Here is a 16,756-nt window from a genome sequence, read left to right as displayed (position 1 = left end):
CAAGGCAGGGCTGATAGGATGTAGAGTAAAACTCTAAGGCCTCTGTGTTTCCTCTATGGGATTCTGGGAGGACAGGCTGACCGGGAAAACAGGAACCTTGTGGGTTCCCAGAGCAGTGCCCTCAAGGAAACTTGCAGAGGCAGCCTTTGATAAAGCCAAGGTGGAATCTCCCTACTTTAAGGTGCTCACGTCATCTCATTCTCCAGCCTCCAGGTGTCCAAATCACCTGTCATTGGCCCACACTCCTGTCTGCTGTCCCTGACCACAGCCACCATGCCTCGTGGTCAGAAGAGTAAGCGCCGTGCTCGTGAGGAACGCCGCCGTAACAGAGGTGAGACCCAAGGTCTTAATGCTCAGGCCACCACAGCAGGGGTAGGAGAGACCACTTCCTCCCCCGCTTCTGTTTCTCGGGGCACTCCCCCGAGCCCGCTGCTGCTGGCCCTCGCCAGGAGCCTCAGGGAGCCCCAGCCACGAGCTCTCGTGCTGCAGGGGTTTCATGCCCAGGATATGATGTACGTGCCAAGGGCCAAGTTGAGGAAAGTAAAAATTCCTCCCAGGCCTCAACCTCCAGGGATCCTGGAAAGGATCTTGTAACCAGGAAGGCAGGGATGTTGGTGCAGTTCATGCTGTGTAAATATAAGAGAAAGGAGCCCATTAAAAAGGGAGAAAAGCTGAAGATTGTCAACAAAAGGTATAGGGAGCACTTCCCCGAGATCCCCAGGAGAGCCTCCGAGTGCATGGAGCTGGTCTTTGGCCTAGAATTGAAGGAAGTCAAGCCCAACAGTCATTCCTATGCCCTTGTCGGCAAGCTAGATCTCACTGATGATGGGCGTCGGAGCAGTGGCGGGTGGTTTCGGAAGAATGGGCCCCTGATGCCTGTCCTCGGTGTGATCTTCTTGCATGGCGACCGCGCCTCTGAGGAGGAGATCTGGGAATTCCTGAATGTTTTGGGTGTTTTTGATGGAAAGAGGCACTTCATCTTGGTGGAGCCCAGGAAGCTTATCACAGAAGATTTGGTGCAGGAAAGGTGCCTGGAGTACCGCCAGGTGCCCAGCAGCGATCCGCCATGCTCTGAGTTCCTGTGGGGCCCGAGAGCCCGCGCTGAAACCAGCAAGATGAAAGTGCTGGAGGTTCTGGATGCAGAACCAGAACCGTATCTCCATGGATCTGGAGATCCATGATACGGTCCCCACTGCCTTCCCACCCCACAATGAAGAGGCTTTGAGAGATGAGGGAGAGCGAGCCCGAGCCAGGGCTGCAGCCAGGGCTGGCACTACTGCCACAGCCGTGCGCGTTCCAGGGCCACATCCAGCCTCTCCTCACACCCCTAGTGAGGTCTGAAGCCCACCCATTCTTCACTTTGTGGTTGGAAAAGCCTGTTAACCAGTGTTCCTGATATGCTTAAATAACTTGTTGACTTTTTTCCTGCATTTTTAATTGATGTTCCTTTCAACAGAAAGTTTATTTAGATTCAGAATATAAGTATACGAATGACATGGATCACACACTTATTGCTGTTTGTCAGATTTAGGAGTAAGAATTCTGTTGTTTGAAATACAAATTGGAAATCCTTAAATCACTTTTGTGGTCCAGAACAAGAATAACATCACTTTAGGATAAGAATATCCTCGGAAACATGAAAGAACACCACGCTAAAATAGGATCAGAAGATAGCTAGGTAGCTAGATGGAGAGATAAGATAGATAAGACAGATAGAGAGCTAAAGGCAAAATTGATCAATTTCTTGGTTTGCCTTACTCCATTTAGTCTTTCTTTTGTAAATTTAAAAGATATATACTGGATTTGCTTATGGTTTTCAAGAATGTTTGAGAATACAAATTATAGCAAATGATTTGTTCATGACTCTTATTTTACACAAACATTAACTGAGCATCTGCTCTTAAGAAGTCTCTGTGCTCGTACTGGGGATGTTTAATCAAAAAAGTCCTAGCCTCTGCCCATGCAATTACAGTTTCTCAGAGAAGCTATTATTGTATGGAAAGGGGTGAGATACTCTCTACTTCAAGAAGAGCAAGTAAAAAAGCAGGGTAAAGAGAGGGTGGAGAGAACATATTCCTTAGTTTTCATTGTTAAAGCAGAATTTTGGCTGATTGGGAGGATTTTTTCCGGCTAGAATGCTGCATATTCTCTGACATATCTTAGATGTAAAAAAAAAAAAAAATCCCAGCTGGATTGATGGTAACGTCTGAGGTCAAGATAATCATAGTAATAACCGCCATTCCCTAGCGTCTCAATACAAGACAGGCACAGTGACAGCTGCTTTCCATACATTACATATATTCCACCAGTCCTACAAGACAGGTCTTATCAAACTCACTTCACAGTGAAGACCCTGAGGCTCATAGAGTTAGAGTTTGGTCATGTGCCAAAATTCATAAGGCTAGTAAATGACAGGGGTGGGACTAGACTCCTGGTCTAAATTACTGTAGAGCTCGTACTGTTCTACTCCTCCTACCCTGAGACACATCCTGTGTCTTTTATTTCAGTTGTTTTCTCAGTACTTCAAACTTTGTCTTAGGTGATAAAAAGAATGGCCTTGTGCTCAAACTACTGGATTGGAATACGTAGCCAGAGCAGTAAGAATACCAAAATATTTGAGAGGTATAAATAAATAAATAAATGAAAGAGACAATATTCGGTGACAGTATAAGCATCTACATTTGCGATGTTAGATAACCTCAAAAGACTAGGGGCTCTCAAAATCATCCTCACAGTCTCTTCCCTGTAGAAAGTAAATCTATCAGAACAGAAGTGACGTGGGAATCTTCATCTGGCTGATGAGATAGAATAGATCAGTGTACTTTTTTTCCCTGACAGGCTACCACCACCTGTTCTGGGACTCCTGCCTTGTGCTACAGCTTCCCCATCTCACATTACTCCTGGGCCAGGGACCCATTCTCTGTAAGGTTTGCAGAGCGAAAACTGCTCAAGAGTTTGCAGAGATGTGGAATTTCCTAAGCAGGCTTTAATCCAAGAGATAGAAAGCAAGATGAGGGCCCCGTGTAGGAGGACTGAGGAGACCAAAGCCCAGAATATTGGGGGGTGGTCATTGGGACACCAGTCCTGTCTGCTATCAGACACAGAGGGTCTCAGGCAGACCTGTTAGGCTAACCGTACCCTCACTTATTCTTCAGGCTTCTTGGGGCCATAAGAAATTTGTCTAAGGGCAGAGTTCTCAGGTTGGTAGAGGAGAGAGTGTGAGTCTCTCACAGAAATGACAGTGATAAACCTGAATAAAGACCCAGCCAGAACAGTAGGATCCCATAAAGTCCCATCCCCTTTGGCAGCCCCTTGAGGTCCAGAACAGTCCTGGCTGCTTGTGACTAACACTTTCAACTCAGGTCGCGGGAAGGTGGGGACTCTGGGGATCAGCAGAGCCCTCAGCCTTAGATCAGCAGAGAATGGAGCCCCAGGAAGTGTGCAGAGTCATAGTGAAGACCCTGTCTGTGGACATGGGGACCACTCAGTCCACCACTGTCAGGGCTACACTTAGCCCCTCCTCTGCTGTTAGCCCTGGGAGGCATAGGCAAGAGCTGGCAGGGTCAAGTGCCCCCTGACTTCTGCCTGGAGGGTGTCAGGGAGGGGAGGACCTTGGTTTATAGGCTGGCTGTTCAGCAGAGAGTGGAATCCCAGGCGTGACAGTGTCAAAGTAAAAGTCCTGTATGAGGAGTGCGGCAACCAACTACCCCGTTACAGATACATCCTTAGAAAGTCCCGCGTCTGTAATTGGCCTGGGGAGGCAATAGACAGGGCTTTCAGACTAAGTTTATCCCTTATTGCCTGAAGGAGGATGGTTTCAGGGACTTAAACCTTGGACTGATGGGGGAGGCCTCATTCAGCAGAGGAAGGGTACCCAGTTCCTAACAGGAGTCAACATGATGACACTGACTGACAATGAAAGGATCTCTCCCAGAAAGAAGGGGACCACATAGAGCACTGTCCCTGTTGTCAGACCTGAGGCTATGTCACTTAGGCATGGTGACATGATGCGTCATACTCACTTCCTCCCAGAGCTCTCATGGAGGTAAGGAACCTCATTAAAAACCAGTGTGCTCAGTGGCTCTCCTTAGGATCTCAGGGAATTGTTCCCTGTACATTTTGTTGACAACCTTCAGCATGTCTACCTCCATAATGGGCTCTTTTATATTTCTGCAGTAGGAATTGCCTGCCGATGCAGGGGACACGGGGTCGTGCCCCGGTCCGGGAGGATCCCACGTGCCGCGGAGCGGCTGGGCCCGTGAGCCATGGCCGCTGAGCCTGCGTGTCCCGAGCCTGTGCTCCGCGACGGGAGAGGCCACAACAGTGAGAGGCCCGCGTACCGCAAAAAAAAAAAAAAAAAAAAAGCTCATATTTTGTTTTATTTGGGGTTGTAGTCTGAGCATAGTGCATAGTATACAGTAGGTACCTTATATTTAATCAATAAAGGCCGAAAGAAAGACTATAAATAAGGGAAAGATCGTCAATTTGTGGTTTGCCTAAATCCTTCTCATGTTTCTTCTTGTAAAAGTAGAAGTCATACACCTGGATTTGCTTAGAATATTCAGGAATGTAGGATAAATTAAATTTTAATGCATTAGGCCACATGCTTACTCCTTTTTAATTTCCCAATCATTAATCGAGAATGAGCTCTTAGGAAGGCATCATACTAGTACTGTGGATGCTTCCCCCCGCTACCCCCCAGAAAAAGCCCCCAAACAACAACCACCACAAAAACAAGATCTAGCCCCTGCCCATTGAATTTTAGAGTCTAGGAGCTGCTATTATATAAAAAGATGGTGGGATGCGCTCTACGACCTAAAGAACAAGTAAAAAGTAGGGTTAAAGAGGGCAGGCAGTTGGAGCTGAAAGCACGCAAGTGTAAATGGCCTGAGGCAAGGCAGTTTGGAGCCTTAGGAAAATGCAAAGCCTTCAGTGAGAAGTAATTTCAAGTGAGGTTGCCTGGTGGGCTAGATGAGACTGTGGGAGTGGTGAGCCCGGCCAGAGCCTCAGATGGAGGGCCTCAGAGAATCCAGAATCCACTGGGCTGGTAGTCTTTACCCTGGGTTGGGGGAGCCAGAGACCTCGCCATTAAAAGCGTACTCAATTATTCTATCTTGTGTGTAATTTGGCAAATTCTAGGCAAGTTCTAGATTTTTGTTGGTAGTTAAATAAGTGGAAATAATGGTTATTTAGAAGAAAGCGTAGCTGGTAGGGAAGATACTGGTCAATGACAAAAATTCTAAGGACTTTGAGTTGTTTCCAACTAGGAAAGATTCTCCCACAAGCGCATTATGTATTATATCCTCTGGTGTGGATATTACATGATTGTCCTTGCTAGGCAGCATTTTAGTTAATTGCGATTTCTTTGTCTTGCTGTTTGGTTAATGTGCTCAAGCTCACCGGGCTAGTGAAACAGCAGGTAAAACAATTGATCAGCTTAAACTGGTTTTGCCTCCTTAAATAGGTTGCTGATTAATCAAACCTTGTGTTATTTTACAGAGACAGAACTGCACATCTCCAGGAAGCAACCCATGACCCCAGGATGACCCTGGAACCAAGATCTTCAGTCTGCAGAACTCAGAGAATAGAAATGTTGCCTGGAGAGCCCGTGACAATCCTTCAATTAAGGAAAATCTGGCCTCCAGCAGCATGAGTAGCTTATATGGACTAATTCAAGACTAGCCAATTAGCTTCCAAGTTTGAAATTACCCTGACCCCTTAAATTTCACCCAGACCGCTGGATTGAGGTGAGATTTGAGAGCCTTGTCTCCTGTGTTAGTCGGCCTTGCAGTAAAGCTCTTTTCTCAAAAACTGTTGCCATAGTGTTGGCTTCTGTGCACACAGGGCAGTGAGCCCTTGTTCAGTAAGTTTTGGCAACCCAGGTGAGATTTAGGTCTTGTGACCGCCTGCGTGAGGCACTGTAGCCCCTGGCAGAGTGTGGGCCCTCAGCACCAACCTTGTGTAGCCACCTAGACTGAATTTGTCTAGAAGGTCGGCTCTTGGGTTCCTGCTTCCCCGCCATGGCACTCCAGGCTCCTCGGGCTACTTTCACTTTTGAGAAAAGAAACAGCTCCTGGATCAGACGTCTTTTGGGTGAGTAACCTTGTTAAAATGTGCCTGTACCTAAATTGTCTAATAATCTCATCGGAATTGTGGGTTAGAGTCCTGCCTGGGGGAGTTTTTTTTGCTCGGGATAGAGTCCAGGTTAGAGTCCTAAGGCTAGGATCATGGGCTAGAGTTCCACCCTAAGAGAGACAGTACAAAAGGTTACAGCTGCTGAGGTACTCAAAGGATTGGGTTAAAGTCCCAGGCCTTTGGATTTGTTTGCCTATGTTTGTTTAGGTCTGACTGTTATATCTGTTAGGATTGGCTAATGGGAGTTGGCTATTGGATGACTGTGGCAAAACTTTATTAAACCTGATTGATATTAATGAGGGTCCTCTGACTCAGGAGATAAAAGACCTTGCTCCTGGACTGGAAACCTTGCTTTACAGGGTGATGGGGTTTTTCACCCATGCCTAAGATGATTGCCCAGAGGTGGTGTTACACGTGTATATTCCTTTTTTGTTGCTTTATTGGAGAATAGTTGATTTACAATGTTGTGTTAGTTTCAGGTGTACAGCAAAGTGAGTCAGTTATACATATACATATATTCGTTCATTTTCAGATTCTTTTCTCATACAGATTTTCACAGAATATTGAGCAGAGTCCCCTGTGCTATACAGTAGGTCCTCGTTGGTTATCTGTCTTATATATAGCAGTGTGTATGTTAATCCCAAGCTCCTGATTTATCCATTCCCCCCCGCCCCACGTTTCCCCTTTGGTAACCATAAGTTTGTTTTCGATATCTGTAAGTCTGTTTCTGTTTTGTAAATAAGTTCATTTGTGTCATTTTTAAAAATTAGATTCCACATATGAGTGATATATGATATTTGTCTTTCTGTCTGACTTATTTCACTTAGTGTGATAATCTCTAGGTTCGTCCACGTTGCTGCAGATGGCATTCTTTCTTTCTTTTTTTTATGACTGAGTAATATTCCGTTTTATATATGTACCACGTAGTTTTTATCCATTCCTCTGTCGATGGACATTTAGGTTGCTTCCATGTCTTGGCTATTGCAAATAGTGCTGCAGTGAACATTGGGGTGTGTGTACCTTTGCAAATTATGGTTTTCTTTGGATATGTGCACAGGAGTGGGATTGCTGGATCACATGGTATTTTTTTATTTTATTTTATTGGAGTATAGTTGATTTACAATGTGTTAGTTTTAGGTGTACAGCAAAGTGATTCAGTCACACATATACGTATATTCGTTCATTTTCAGATTCTTTTCTCATACAGATTATCACAGAATATTGAGCAGAGTCCCCTGTGCTATACAGTAGGTCCTCGTTGGTTATCTGTCTTATATATAGTAGTGGGCGTATTAATCCCAAGCTCCTGATTTATCCATTCCCCCCGGCCCCACGTTTCCCCTTTGGTAACCATAAGTTTGTTTTCGATATCTGTAAGTCTTTTTCTGTTTTGTAAATAAGTTCATTTGTGTCATTTTGTTTTTCAACACATTTTTTTAACATCTTTATTGGAGTATAATTGCTTTACAAGGGTGTATTAGTTTCTGCTTTATAACAAAGTGAACCAGCTATACATATACATATAGCCCCATATCTCTTCCCTCTTGCATGTCCCCTACATTGGCAGGCAGATTCTTAACCACTGCACCACCAGGGAAGTCCCGGAATAAAGTTTTTATCTCAAAAGGCAGTGTGATAGTATTGGCTTCTATGCATGTCAGGCAGTGAGCCCTTGCTGGGTAACACTAGTAAATGACAGGCCTGGGACTAGACTCCTGGTCTGAATTCCTCTAGATCTCACACTGTTATACTCCTCTTGGCCTAAAGCAGAGCTTGTATTCCTTGACACTCAAATGTATCTTGGGATAAAGATAAGGACTGTGTGGCTAAAGAACGGTAGGTATTGAAGGTATTGAAGAATACCTCAGTAAATGCCAGTTAGGAATAAGAAGGAGGAACAGGAATAAGGAGAAGAAACAGATGCTGCTCAGTGACAATAGGATCATCTCTATATGCAGTGTCACATAACCTCAATCAGGGGAAGCACAAAACCATCCTGGACAGCTCCTTTCCTTTAGAAGTATGCGTATATCTCAGACACTGTGGGTTGGGTTCTAGGTCACCACAATAATGCGAATATTGCAATAAAGTAAATCGCACGAAATTTTGGGTTTCCCAGTGCTTATAAAAGTTGTTAATCCTATTGTACACTTACTAGACAGTGTCTAAAAGAAATGTACACATCTTAATTTAAAAATACAAAACAGTGGGCTTCCCTGGTGGCGCAGAGAGTCCGCCTGCCAATGCAGGGGACACGGGTTTGTGCCCCGGTCCGGGAAGATCCCACATGCCACGGAGCGGCTGGGCCCGTGAGCCATGGCCGCTGAGCCTGCGTGTCTGGAGCCTGTGCTCTGCAATGGGAGAGGCCACAACAGTGAGAGTCCCGCGTACCGCAAAAAACAAACAAACAAAAAAACAAAAAACAAAAACAGTTACAAGAATAACAAAGATAACTGAGCAGAGAACCATAAGAAAATAATGAAAAAGTTTAAAATATTTCAAGAATTAACAAAATGTGGCACAGGGACCCCACGTGAACACATGGTGTTGGGAAAACGGCACCCATTCACATGTTCAATGCACGGTAACCACAAACTTACAATTCATAATAAAACAGAATATCTGTGAAGCATGATTAAGTGAAATACGGTAAAAAGAGGTATGCCTATAAATCAATTAAAACAAGTCACAGAAGAGGCTAATTCTGGCTATTGAAAAGGACAGATTAGCATTATTTTTCTCTGGGAGCCCACCCCTGTCCTGGGCCCCCTGCCTTATGTTGCATTTTCCCCATCTCATGTCAAGTCTGGGACATGAAACTACAAGGTTTGCATTAGGTACACTGCTCAAGAGTTTGCAGGGATGTGGCATTCCCCAGGAACCTTTTAATCCAAGAGATAGACAAAAGGAACACCCCTTCCCCGAAATGAGTGAGGACTGGAGAGACAACCACGCCAAAATATAGGTCATTCAGAGACCTGCCCAAACGTGCTCTCAGACCTAGAATGCCCAGGCAGGGCATCCTCTCTTATAAGTCTCATAGTTTTCAGTGAGGTCAAAGTCTTGGTCTAAGAACAGCCTCAGTTCAGTAGAGGGAGAAGCTCAGGTTGGAGGGTCAGGGAGGATCCGGTCCCGGGACTGGCCAGGAGTATGGTGGGGTCCCTGAGTGAGGAAAGAGGTATCACTAGACCCACAAATGAGGGGGCTTTACAGACCCCTGCCCCCATTCTTAACCACGAGAGGCCCCAGGCAGAGCCATAGGGATGAGAAGCCTCCTCATTTCTGTCTGTCTGGTCTCGGCGAGGGAAGGGCTTTGTCTATCAGGATCAGGTCCCAGTTCTGCAAGGGAAGGGGTCTTGGCCATAACCAGACAAACCAGGGTCAAGGTAAGGACCTCAGTGCTAATGAGAGCGTCTCTCTCCCAAGGAGGGAGGCTCACAGGGTGGCGCCCTTCTTGTCAGGCAGAGATGGTCAGAGCAACGCCCTGCCTTCCCCACTAGGGACTCGGGGAGGTGAGGGCTTTGTTTGGAGGCTGAAGGACTCGGGACCACAGAGGGAGGGGTCACAGGCTCTAATAGATGGCCCGGAGAGACCCGCGAGGGAGGATCATGGGACGGCTGACCTCTGAACCCCGGGATCCCATAAAGCCCTGCGCGTCCCGTCAGCCGTTGGAACCCCGCACAAGGCAGCCGCAGCCGGTAGTGGCTCCCACACTTCCGCTCCGGGGGCGGAGCCGGACGGTTGTTCACGGCGTTTGTTCGGCCAAGGGCGGATTCCCAGGACTGCTCTGCAGTCAAGGTGAGGACCTGAATGCGGACCCAAGGGATCCTTCCCCCCTCCCATAACAAAGGTTACCCCCACAAATCCCGCCTCTGTGATCGAAAGTGGAAGGTTCCTGAAAAACTGTTAGGCTGAGTTCTGCCTGGAAATTCTCAAGGGGGAAAGCCTTAATCTAAGAGAGAATTTCCTGATTCTGTAAATCAAGGAAACCTAAGCCCTAACTGAAGTCAAGGCGGGAGGTGGGGTGGGGGGCGGGAGGAGGGGCGGGGCCTGAGCGCTAATGAGGGAGTAGAGATGGCAACAAAGCTGCACCCATGCACTCAGTTCTTGGAGCCTCCAGGCCGGGGTGGTCATATATAGCAGGCCCAGACTTCCCCCCCACCCCCAGGAGCTCAAGGAGGTGAAACTTGTGGGCACAGTTCAGTAAAGGGAGGAGTCCCAGGCTCTGACAGATTCCAAGATGGGCACCCTGTATGTAGGACCTAGGGACCACCGGCTCCAGAACACTGGAGTACCACAGACCCCCGCCCCTGCTGTCAGCTGTCAGAGACCCTGAGTAGTTGTGGCCGGATGTGAGTCATCCTGACTTCGGCTTCAGAGGTTCCAGGAAGTGAGAACTTTCATCTGAGGGCCACGCCTCCGGCGGCCAAGAGAAAATTTCCAGTACTGGTCTGGAGTCAAGGTGAAGACTTTGAGTGGGGAGTGAGAGGTGCCACTCGGCCCATAACAAACTGCACTAAGTCTCGTTGCTGCTGTAGGCCCTGGGAAGCCCCAACAGAGCCATCAAACTGAGTTCTGCCTGAGATGTCTCGGGGCTGGGAGGGCCTAGGTCTAGGGAGTAGCTCCATCTTGCAGATGGAGGATACCTAGGTCCTAACTGAGGTGAAGGTGAGGGCCCTAAATACTGATGAGGGGGCCTCTCCCCATTTAGGGGTGGCATCACAAAGCAGCACCCCTACACTTGTGGGAGGCTCCAGCCAGGGGTAGTCATATATGTAGGACCCTGACTTCCCCCTCTAGGGACTCAGGGAATTGAGGGCTTTGCTCTGAGGCTGGACTACCCAGGTTATTGGTGGGAGGAGTCCTAAGTCCTACACAGAGTTCGGGTCAGAGACCTGAGTGAGGACTAAGGTGAACACCGACTCTAAAATGTAGGGTCTCATAAATTCTGCCCGTGTTCTGAGTAGAAACCAAGAGTATCTGTCAAGCTGAAGCACTCTTCTCATTTGTCTGGAGAGTTCAGAGATGTGAGGGTGTTGGACTAATTGAATAGCCTCAATTCTGCAGAGGGAAGAAACCCAGGGCTTTATAGGAGGCAGGGTGAGGACCCTGAAAGAACAGTGATGATACCACTCACCCACAAACAGAGGAGACAACAGGGAGTGCCCCCCTCCTTGCTTGCAGTGCTGGGTAGCCCAGGTATGGAAGTCAGGTGTGTGTGAGCCCTCCTTTATTTCTTTTTTTTTTAATATCTTTATTGGGGTATAATTACTTTACAATGGTGTGTTAGTTTCTGCTTTATAACAAAGTGAATCAGTTACACATATACATATGTTCCCATATCTCTACCCTCTTGCGTCTCCCTCCCTCCCAACCTCCCTATCCCACCCCTCCAGGCGGTCACAAAGCACTGAGCGGACATCCCTGTGCTATGTGGCTGCTTCCCACCAGCTGTCTACCTTACGTTTGGTAGTGTATATATGTCCATGCCTCTCTCTCGCTTTGTCACAGCTCACCCTTCCCCCTCCCCATATCCTCAAGTCCATGCTCCAGTAGGTCTGTGTCTTTATTCCTGTCTTACCCCTAGGTTCTTCATGACATTTTTTTTCTTAAATTCCATATACATGTGTTAGCATACGGTATTTGTCTTTCTCTTTCTGACTTACTTCACTCTGTATGACAGACTCCAGGTCTATCCACCTCATTACAAATAGCTCAATTTCGTTTCTTTTTATGGCTCAGTAATATTCCATTGTATATATGTGCCACGTCTTCTTTATCCATTCATCCGATGATGGGCACTTAGGTTGTTTCCATCTCCGGGCTATTGTAAATAGAGCTGCAATGAACATTTTGGTACATGACTCTTTTTGAATTATGGTTTTCTCAGGGTATATGCCCAGTAGTGGGATTGCTGGGTCATATGGTAGTTCTATTTGTAGTTTTTTAAGGAACCTCCATACTGTTCTCCATAGTGGCCGTACCAATTCACATTCCCACCAGCAGTGCAGGAGTGTTCCCGTTTCTCCACACCCTCTCCAGCATTTATTGTTTCTAGATTTTTGGATGATGGCCATTCTGACTGGTGTGAGATGATATCTCATTGTAGTTTTGATTTGCATTTCTCTAATGATTAATGATGTTGAGCATTCTTTCATGTGTTTGTTGGCAGTCTGTATATCTTCTTTGGAGAAATGTCTATTTAGGTCTTAGGTAGGTTTATTCCTAGATATTTTATTCTTTTTGTTGCAATGGTAAATGGGAGTGTTTTCTTGATTTCACTTTCAGATTTTTCATCATTAGTGTATAGGAATGCCAGAGATTTCTGTGCATTAATTTTGTATCCTGCAACTTTACCAAATTCATTGATTAGCTCTAGTAGTTTTCTGGTAGCATCTTTAGGATTCTCTATGTATAGGATCATGTCATCTGCAAACAGTGACAGCTTTACTTCTTCTTTTCCAATTTGGATTCCTTTTATTTCCTTTTCTTCTCTGTGGCTAAAACTTCCAAAATTATATTGAATAAGAGTGGTGAGAGTGGGCAACCTTGTCTTTTTCCTGATCTTAGTGGAAATGCTTTCAGTTTTTCACCATTGAGGATGATGTTGGCTGTGGGTTTGTCATATATGGCCTTTATTATGTTGAGGAAAGTTCCCTCTATGCCTACTTTCTGCAGGGTTTTTATCATAAATGGGTGTTGAATTATGTCAAAAGCTTTCTCTGCATTTATTGAGATGATCATATGGGTTTTCTCCTTCAATTTGTTAATATGGTTTATCACATTGATTGATTTGCGTATATTGCAGAATCCTTGCATTCCTTGAATAAACCCCCCTTGATCATGGTGTGTGATCCTTTTAATGTGCTGTTGGATTCTTTTTGCTAGTATTTTGTTGAGGATTTTTGCATCTAGGTTCATCAGTGATATTGGCCTGTAGTTTTCTTTCTTTGTGACATCCTTGTCTGGTTTTGGTATCAAGGTGATGGTGGCCTCGTAGAATGATTTTGGGACTGTTCTCCCTCTGCTATATTTTGGAAGAGTTTGAGAAGGATAGGTGTTAGCTCTTCTCTAAATGTTTGCTAGAATTCGCCTGTGAAGCCATCTGGTCCTGGGCTTTTGTTTGTTGGAAGATTTTTAATCATAGTTTCAATTTCACTGCTTGTGATTCGTCTGTTCATATTTTCTATTTCTTCCTGATTCAGTCTTGGCAGGTTGTGCATTTCTAAGAATTTGTCCATTTCTTCCAGGTTGTCCATTTTATTGGCATAGAGTTGCTTGTAGTAATCTCTCATGACCTTCTGTATTTCTGCAGTGTCAGTTGTTACTTCTCCTTTTTCATTTCTAATTCTGTTGATTTGAGTCTTCTCCCTTTTTTTCTTGATGAGTCCGGCTAATGGTTTAACAATTTTGTTTATCTTCTCAAAGAACCAGCTTTTAGTTTTATTGATCTTTGCTATTGTTTCCTTCATTTCTTTTTCATTTATTTCTGATCTGATTTTTATGATTTCTTTCCTTCTGATAACTTTGCGGTTTCTTTTTCTTCTTTTTGTAATTGCTTTAGATGCAAGGTTAGGTTGTTTATTTGAGTTGTTTCCTGTTTCTTAAGGTAGGCTTATATTGCTATAAACTTCCCTCTTAGAACTGCTTTTGCTGCATCCCATAGGTTTTGGGTCGTCGTGTCTCCATTGTCATTTGTTTCTAGGTATTTTTTTATTTCCTCTTTGATTTCTTCAGTGATCACTTTGTTATTAAGTAGTGTATTGTTTAGCCTCCATGTGTTTGTATTTTTTACAGATCTTTTCCTGTAATTGATATCTAGTCTCATGGTGTTGTGGTCGGAAAAGATACTTGATACAATTTCAATTTTCTTAAATTTACCAAGGCTTGGTTTGTGACCCAAGATATGATCTATCCTGGAGAATGTTCCATGAGCACTTGAGAAAAATGTGTATTCTGTTGTTTTTGGATGGAGTGTCCTATAAATATCAATTAAGTCCATCTTGTTTAATGTATCATTTAAAGCTTGTGTTTCCTTATTTATTTTCATTTTGGATGATCTGTCCATGGGTGAAAGTGGGGTGTTAAAGTCCCCTACTATGAATATGTTACTGTCAATTTCCTCTTTTATGGCTGTTAGTATTTGCCTTATGTATTGAGGTGCTCTTATGTTGGGTGCATAAATATTTACAATTGTTACATCTTCTTCTTAGATCGATCCCTTGATCATTATGTAGTGTCCTTCTTTGTCTCTTGTAATAGTCTTTATTTTAAAGTCTATTTTGTCTGATATGAGAGTTGCTACTCCAGCTTTCTTTTGGTTTCCATTTGCATGGAATATCTTTTTCCATCCCCTTACTTTCAGTCTGTATGTGTCTCTAGGTCTGAAGTGGGTCTCTTGTAGACAGCATATATATGCGTCTTGTTTTTGTATCCATTTAGCCAATCTGTGTCTTTTGGTGGGAGCACTTAGTCCATTTACATTTAAGGTAATTATCGATATGTATGTTTTTATTCCCATTTTCTAAATTGTTTTGGGCTCGTTATTGTAGGTCTTTTCCTTCTCTTCTGTTTCTTGCCTAGAGAAGTTTCTTTAGCATTTCTTGTAAAGCTGGTTTGGTGGTGCTGAACTCTCTCAGCTTTTGCTTGTCTGTAAAGGTTTTAATTTCTCCATCTAATCTGAATGAGATCCTTGCTGGGTAGAGTAATCTCGGTTGCAGGTTTTTCTCCTTCATCACTTTCAGTATGTCCTGCCACTCCCTTCTGGCTTGCAGAGTTTCTGCTGAGAGATCAGCTGTTAACCTTATGGGGATTACCTTGTGTATTATTTATTGTTTTTCCCTTGCTGCTTTTAATATGCTTTCTTTGTATTTAATTTTTGACAGTTTGATTAATATGTGTCTTGGCGTATTTCTCCTTGGATTTATCCTGTATGGGACTCTCTGTGCTTCCTGGACTTGATTAACTATTTCCTTTCCCATATTAGGGAAGTTTTCAACTATAATCTCTTCAAATATTTTCTCAGTCCCTTTCTTTTTCTCTTCTTCTTCTGGAACCCCTATAATTCGAATGTTGGTGCATTTAATGTTGTCTGAGAGGTCTCTGAGACTGTCCTCAGTTCTTTTCTTTCTTTTTTCTTTATTCTGCTCTGCAGTAGTTATTTCCACTATTTTATCTTCCAGGTCACTTATCCGTCCTTCTGCCTCAGTTATTCTCCTATTGATCCCATCTAGAGTCTTTTTCATTTCATTTATTGTGTTGTTCATCATTGTTTGTTTCATCTTTAGTTCTTCTAGGTCCTTGTTAAATGTTTCTTGCATTTTGTTCATTCTATTTCCAAGATTTTGGATCATCTTTACTATCATTATTGTGAATTCTTTTTCAGGTAGACTGCCTATTTCCTCTTCACTTGTTTGATCTGGTGCATTTTTATCTTGCTCCTTCATCTGCCGTGTGTTTTTCTGTCTTCTCATTTTACTTATCTTGCTGTGTTTGGGGTCTCCTTTTTGCAGGCTGCAGGTTCGTAGTTCCTGTTGTTTTTGGTGTCTGTCCCCAGTGGCTAAGGTTGGTTCAGTGGGTTGTGTAGGCTTCCTGGTGGAGGGGACTAGTGCCTGTGTTCTGGTGGATGAGGCTGGAACTTGTCTTTCTGGTGGGCAGGTCCACGTCTGGTGGTGTGTTTTGGGGTGTCTTTGGCCTTATTATGATTTTAGGCAGCCTCTCTGCCAGTGGGTGGGCTTGTGTACCTTTTTTGCTCGTTGTTTCACATAGGGTGTCCAGCACTGTAGCTTGCTGGTCGTTGAGTGAAGCTGGGTGCTGTTGTTGAGATGGAGATCTCTGGGAGATTTTCCCCGTTTGATATTATGTGGAGCCTGGAGGTCTCTTGTTGACCAGTGTCCTGAAGTTGGCTCTCCCACCTCAGAGGCACAGCACTGACTCCTGGCCGCAGCACCAAGAACCTTTCATCCACACGGCTCCTCAGTTTGGGATGATTCGTTGTCTATTCAGGTATTCCACAGATGCGGGGTCCATCAAGTTGATTGTGGAGATTTAATCCGCTGCTCCTGAGGCTGCTGGGAGAGATTTCCCTTTCTCTTCTTTGTTTGCACAGCTCCCGGGTTTCCCCTCCTTTATTTCTGATGGTATCAGATTGGTGAGAGCCAAGGCAAGGACCCTGAATGAGGACTGAGGACCCCAAGGAGCCCAGGACAGAGTCCCATAGAGCTGTCAGCTGTGGGTGCCCCCTGGCAGGGGTGCTAGGCTGAGGTGCCCCTTCACTTCTTCTTAAGGTATCCCAGGAAGATGAGGATCTGGGTCTGAGGTATAAATTTAGAGCAGCACAGAGGAGGGGGCCCAGGCCCTGCCCAAAGTTGATATGATGGTCCTGCATATGAACTGAGGGGACCCCAATGCTCCAGAGTAGAGGGGGCTCCACAAGGACTAGATAATTGCCCACTGCTGCTCTCAGCCCCAGTAAGCACCAGGCAGGGCTGGCAGGCTGCAGCCTGAGGCTCACTTTAATTATTTCCACAGGGTTCTTAGAGGACAGGGTGATCAGAACAGGAGTCCTGTGTGTTCGTAGAGCAGGGCCCACATGGAAACCTGAAGAGCGGCCCTCTTAAAG

The 16,756-nt window shown here is 44.9% G+C and overlaps 1 protein-coding gene and 1 pseudogene across 1 annotated transcript in view; both read left to right on the top strand.

Moving 5' to 3' along the window:
* The window catches only part of CFAP47 (cilia and flagella associated protein 47), a 509,799-nt gene that overhangs the window by 33,204 nt on the left and 459,839 nt on the right, over window positions 1-16,756 (top strand).
* LOC132513428 (melanoma-associated antigen B4-like) lies at window positions 274-1,331 on the top strand (annotated as a pseudogene).

Source organism: Lagenorhynchus albirostris, chromosome X, assembly GCF_949774975.1.
Source record: "Lagenorhynchus albirostris chromosome X, mLagAlb1.1, whole genome shotgun sequence".
NCBI classification, from domain to species: Eukaryota; Metazoa; Chordata; class Mammalia; order Artiodactyla; family Delphinidae; genus Lagenorhynchus; species Lagenorhynchus albirostris.
Note: the sequence above shows the minus strand (reverse complement) of the source record. Positions and strands in the feature narration are given on the sequence as shown.